The 6,188-nt window shown below is 33.6% G+C and overlaps 1 non-coding gene across 1 annotated transcript; it reads left to right on the top strand.

Annotated features, from left to right (window-relative positions):
• The first annotated feature begins 2,400 nt into the window (after positions 1-2,400).
• Positions 2,401-2,504, top strand: LOC118145303 (U6 spliceosomal RNA). The gene has a single exon (XR_004730428.1). It is a non-coding gene; the product is annotated as a U6 spliceosomal RNA (small nuclear RNA).
• The last annotated feature ends 3,684 nt before the right edge of the window (positions 2,505-6,188 follow it).

The raw sequence follows: 6,188 nt of genomic DNA on the forward strand, positions 1-6,188 counted from the left end.
AAGCAGCTGTAGTTCTGAGTGTGCTCTCAGTGACTCTTTTATGTTATCTGACCCTCCAGACAGAATATCCAAGTATAAGGCTACACAACATGGAATCAGCACCCCTTTGTCCTTTGTACCATTTTTATGAATCTCCCTGTTCTCACAGTGAGATCTATGTCTTTAAATGGTGAGTTTGTTCATGTGTCATCCTAATAGGTTTGTCTCTTATGCTGGTGGGTCTTCCTCCTTTACATGCAACAGCAAATCCTGACTGCTTTATGAATCATTTATGTTTCTTAATCTCAAGATATGTCTATTCTCTTGCTTTAACCATAACACATGGACCAAATTCTTGCTTTTGAATTCTGAGCCCCTCTTTACTCATTCTCAGAAGTACTGGGAGGACCTGCTGTGCTTGGGGCTCTGTTTATTGGGCTAGTCTCATCTGAGGTCACACAGCCTGACCAAGATCATAAAAGGTGGGAAGACCCAGTGAGGTGAGCTTTAGCTATAAGACCAGAGGGGCATTTCAGAAGCCAAAAGTTTGCACGTCAAATGTAAACACAAACTACAGACAGCAAGGGGTCCAAATGAATATCTAGAAGTATGAATAAGATCAGAGAAGAAAGAAAGTGGGGGAAAAGGGTTTTTAGCTTCAGATTGTTGTAATATTAGTTTGATTGACTTCTGCCTGCTATGTAGATCTAGATCAACATCAATGCTAGGTATTTCTTCTCCCTTTATGCTCTAGAAATACTCATATCTAATCCTTTACTACTATACCATATCTGAATTTGAGATAGACCTTTGAAAAAATCTCCCATTTCTTGACACACATGTGGCAAATAATTAAATGCTTGTCAGCTACATAATTTTACTGTAGTGATGGAGGTAATCCTGGATAATGTTATATCTTGGAACCCTGGTAACTGAATTGTACTGCCTTCATATCATTTATGGTAAGTTGTTGTGGAGCCCTGCTTTCCAAGGTAAGGCCAATGTTTGAAGCAACAATATTAAATTTTGCCACATTCAGTTAGTCCACTGTGTAGGATAACTTTCCACTTTTACAGCTCTTATCTTGTACACAGACCTTCGTACAACTCATTCAGGACAATGAGTTCAATTTTTACACTGACTCATCACCTACAATATGTTCTTTAGTTCTCCCTAGTAATTATTCTGTTTCTCCTCTGGAAAGGCAACATGTCTGTAATAATTTGAAAGCAATTTTTGTTGAAGACTCTTTTTAGAAGATAAACATACATTTAGCATTGGGAAAAACAAGTATGCAGAGACCTAGAAAGGCAACTCTCCCATCTGTGGTTCTGTTATGGATACCACCTTTGTAGTTAAAAAAAAAGATCATTGGAAGAATCACCTTCAGCTTGTTTCTCTGGGAATCTATCAGTCAAAGGCCAAGTTTTGCTGTTAACAACTGCTGCTCTGTCAGTCAGGATAAGAAAAGTTTACTGAGATCTATTACTTGATTCACAGTCTTAACTATGCAACTAAAATGTACAAACAAGTAAAAGGCATGATTATATTCTTCAAGGAACTTGTAAACATGTTTTTTTAAAAATAAAGTCCTAAGAAACAAATTAGAGAAAGGTAAATGGACTGTAAAAACACATATACTAGACTGAGGTATCAACAAGTGTTACATGCTTTGTGAGAAAGGAGAATACTGGTAATTGGGAAAATTATGACAGATGACCAGGAAAAATTCTGAGTCACACTTGTCCTTAAAGGGTGGGTCCAATAATGCAAACCATAGTGAAGGTAACTGGCATTCTAAGTAGAGAAATAGCATTATCGAACAGATCCTCATGGTATTCTATTTTACGTCTCTAAACTAGTACTATTTCAAATAAAATTAAAAAAAAATTTGAAAGCAATAACGTTCTTCTGTTGTCTGAGGGTGAACGAGATGCTTATTGGCATCCTTTTCCTTTCCCAAAATAGAACTACACATTACCAGAAGTGCAGATAACTTATTCACAAGTGGACCTAAAACAGATTAACAGACTGCTATAGATTGTAGAGGGGGAAAAAAAGAAACATAGAAATGACAGAAGAGGATCTAGAATAGTCTAAAGAAACATCTCCATTCTGCTCACTACTTCATGATACAATAACAGAAAGACTTTGAAGCAGTTAGCAGCAGCTAAGAGGGCATAGAAGAAGTAAATTTCTTTAGTTCAGTATCAATATCTTGTTCTCTACAATTTGATTTAAAAACAGAAAATAAAGACTTTACAAAGTTATAGCAAAACTGAAGACAGTTTTGAAATATGCAAACAAATTTTATGATGAGGAAGTCATTGTTCTGACACAGACTGGTACGGTATAGAGGAAGAACCACATGCAGATGATGAAAACCTAACACAACAAAGAAAGAGGGTCACATCAAAACCAGTGCTTGCTTCTGCACCACATACAGTAAAATGGAAATGACACAGAGATTAGTATGGCCGGTCCACAAAGATAACATGCAAATTTCTGAGGTGTACCATACTTTTCTGCCATCACACACAAAAAATAAAATTATAGAACTTGCTGGTAGAACAGATACACAAATGAGAAAGAGAAAGCAATCAAATATTATCACAACAACAATAAAAAACCTGACAAAAATAAACACTAAGAGAGAAAGAAAGAAACAATGGATATGTAAAAGAACCAGAAAACAACAAACTGACAAGAGTGAGTCCTCACCTATCAATAAAAATCTTGAATAGAAATGGCTTAAATTACCTAATTAAAAGATGTAGGTTAGTGGAATGAATAAAAACATAAACAAGACTCAACTATTTTCTGCCTGTAAGAAACCTACATCACCTGTAAAGACACACATAGGCCAAAAGGGAAGGAATGGAATAAGATATTTTACAAGAATGGAAGCAAGGAATAAACAGGAGTAGTAATTTATTATAATAGATAAAAACAGATTTTAAGTCAAAAGTTGTAGAAAGATCAGGGAAGGCTATTATATGATTATAAGGAGATCAGTTCATCAGCAGAGATATAACAATTTTAAATATATATTCATCCAAGGCTGGAGCACCCAGATATATAAAGCAAAAATTATCATAGCCAAGGGGAAAGACAGTCTAAAATACAATGATAGTTGGAGATTTTAACACCCCACTTCCAGCACTGAACAAATTATCCAGGCAAAAAATCAACAAAGAAACATTGAAATTAAACTGCACTATAGAACATATGGACCTAAGAGATATTTACAGAACAGTTCATCTAACAGCTGCAAAAGGCACATTCTATTCATCAGCACATAGAACATTCTCTAGGAAAGACCATATGTTGGGCCAAAATACAAGTCTTTACAAATTGTAAAATACTGAATTTATATCAAATATATTTTTAGACCACAATGGAATAAAACTAAACATTGATAATAAGAGGGACTTTGGATATTGTACAAATCCACGGAAATTAAACAACATACTTCTGAACAACCAATGGGCCAATGAAGAAATTAAAAATGGAATAAAATTTTTTTGAAACAAATAAAATAGAAAAGCAACATACTTAAACCTATGGCATAGAACAAAAGTGGTACTAAAAGGAAAGTTTATAGCAATAAATGCCTACATCGAGAAAAATTCTCAAATAAATAACCTAACAACATGCCTCAAGGAACCAGAAAAGCAAAAAAAAACTCACAATTAGTAGAAGAAACAAAAATAAAGAGCAGAGGAGGACTAAATAAAAGAGAGACTTGGAAAGTACAAAAGATCAACAAAATAGGTGTCTTTAAAAAAAATAATCGATCACCAAACCATTAGCTAAACTAAGAAAAAAAAAAAACAGAGAAGACTCAAGTAAGTAAAATCAGAAACAGCAAGCAAACAAACAAAAACCATGACAACCGAGACCACAGAAAAACAAACGATCATTACAGTTTATTATGAACAACTATACACCAACAAACAGGAAAACCGGAAACAAATACATTCCTGTACTCATGCAACCTGCCATGATTAAACCAAGACGAAACAGAAACTCTGAACAGACCAATAGCAAATAATGAGATTGATCAGTAATAACACTCCCAGGAAAGAAAAGCTCAGAACCAGATGGCTTTACTGTTGAATTCTATGAAACGTTTATAGGAGAATTAACACCAATCCTTTTCAAACTGTTCCAAAAATTAAAGAGGAGAGAATTTTTCCTAGCTCATTCTATGAGGCCAGAATTACCCTGATATCAAAACCAGACAATGACACAGCAAATAAAAAGAAAACAGCAAGGTGGTATTCCTGATGAACAACAGAGGCAAAAATCCTCAACAAAATAACAGCAAATCAAATTCAACCATACACTAAAAAGACAGCATAAGAATATCAAGTGTGATTTATGCCAGGGATACAAGGATAGCTCAATATACACAAATTAATGAACTTGATATATTATATCAATGGAATAAAAGACAAAAACCATATGATTCTTTCAATAGATACAGAAGAAGCATTTGACTAATTTCAACATCTCTTCATGATAAAAACTCTCAACAAATTATAAGAAACATTCCACAACACATTCAAGGCCATATATGACAACCTCACAGCTGACAACATACTGAACAGGAAAGCTGAAACACTTTCCTCCAAGAACTGGAACAAAAGAATGCCTACTTTTACCACTTTTATTCAGCTGACTACTGGAAATCTTAGCTAAAGCATATAATCAAGAGGAAAAAGTAAAGATCATCCAAACTGGAAGACAGGAAGTCAAATTGTCTTTGTTTGTCAGAGGACATGATCTTATGTATAGAAAAATGTAATGATTACACCCAGAAAGCTCTTAGAACTGATAAATTAATTAAAAATTGTAGGCCACAAAAACACCACACAAATATGAATGGCATTTCTATATATCAGTAATGAACTAGTTGAAAAATAATTCAAAAAGCAATCTCATCTATAATAGTTTAAAAAATATCTAGGAATAAATTTAACCAAGGAGGTGAAAGGCCTCTATAATAACTACAAAACACTAATGATGGAAATCAAGGGGGACACAAATAAAAATACATCTCATGTTCATTTATTGGAAAAATTAGTATTGTGAAATGAGCAGGCTACCCAAAGCAATCTACAGATTCAGTGTTATCTCTATCAAAATGCCAATGACATTTTACACAGAAATTTAAATAAATTATAAAATTTGACACAAAAGACTCTAACCAAAGCGATACTGAGGAAAAAGAGCAAAGATGAAGGCATCACACTACCTGATTTCAAAACATACTACAAAGTTATAATAATCAAAATAGCAAGGTACTGATATAAAAACAGAAACATGGACTGTTGGAACAGTATAGAAACATGAGAACTAAATTCACATATTTACAAAGTTGCCAATAACACACATTGAAAAAAGACATCCTCTTTAATAAAACGTGCCAGAGAAAGTGGATATCTATATGCAGAAGAATGAAACTGGACTTTTCATCAGTATACACATAAATCAACTCAAAATGTACTAAAGACTTAAATGTATGACCTCAAACTATAAAACAACTAGAAGAAAACATAAGGGAAACAGTTCAGAATATTGGTTTAGCCAAAGATTTTATGGCTAAGACTAAAAGAACTGGGAAGAAAATAAAAATGGAAAAATTGGACTTTATTAAACAAAATAGCTTCTGCACAGCAAAGAAAACAATCAAGAGTGAAGAGGAAACCTGAAGAAGGAGAGAATATATGTGCAGACTATTCATTTAACTAGGGACTAATATCTGCAATATAAAAAGAACTTAAGGAATTCAACAGAAAAAAAATTTAATCTGAACAGACATTTCTCAATATAAGACATAAAATTACCAACAAATAAATATATGAAAAATAATAAGCCTCACTAATCACCAAGAAAATTCAAATTGAAACCACAATGTCATCTTACCCCAGTCAGAATGGCTATTGTTAAAAAGGCAGTAAATGCCTTTGAGGAGGCAGAGGAAAGAGAACTCATATAAGGTTGGCACAAAGGGAAACTGGTATAGTGTTATGGGAAAGAGTATGGAGGTTTCTCAATAAATGAAGAATAGAACTACCTATGATTTAGCAATCCCAATGCTGGATATTTATACAAAGGAAAATAAATCAATATATCAAAGGAATACATGCACCCCCAAGTGAATTGCAGCACTATTCACAATGACTAATATATGAAATCAACCT

This window comes from Callithrix jacchus, chromosome 8 (assembly GCF_049354715.1).
Source record: "Callithrix jacchus isolate 240 chromosome 8, calJac240_pri, whole genome shotgun sequence".
In the NCBI taxonomy this organism is placed as follows: Eukaryota; Metazoa; Chordata; class Mammalia; order Primates; family Cebidae; genus Callithrix; species Callithrix jacchus.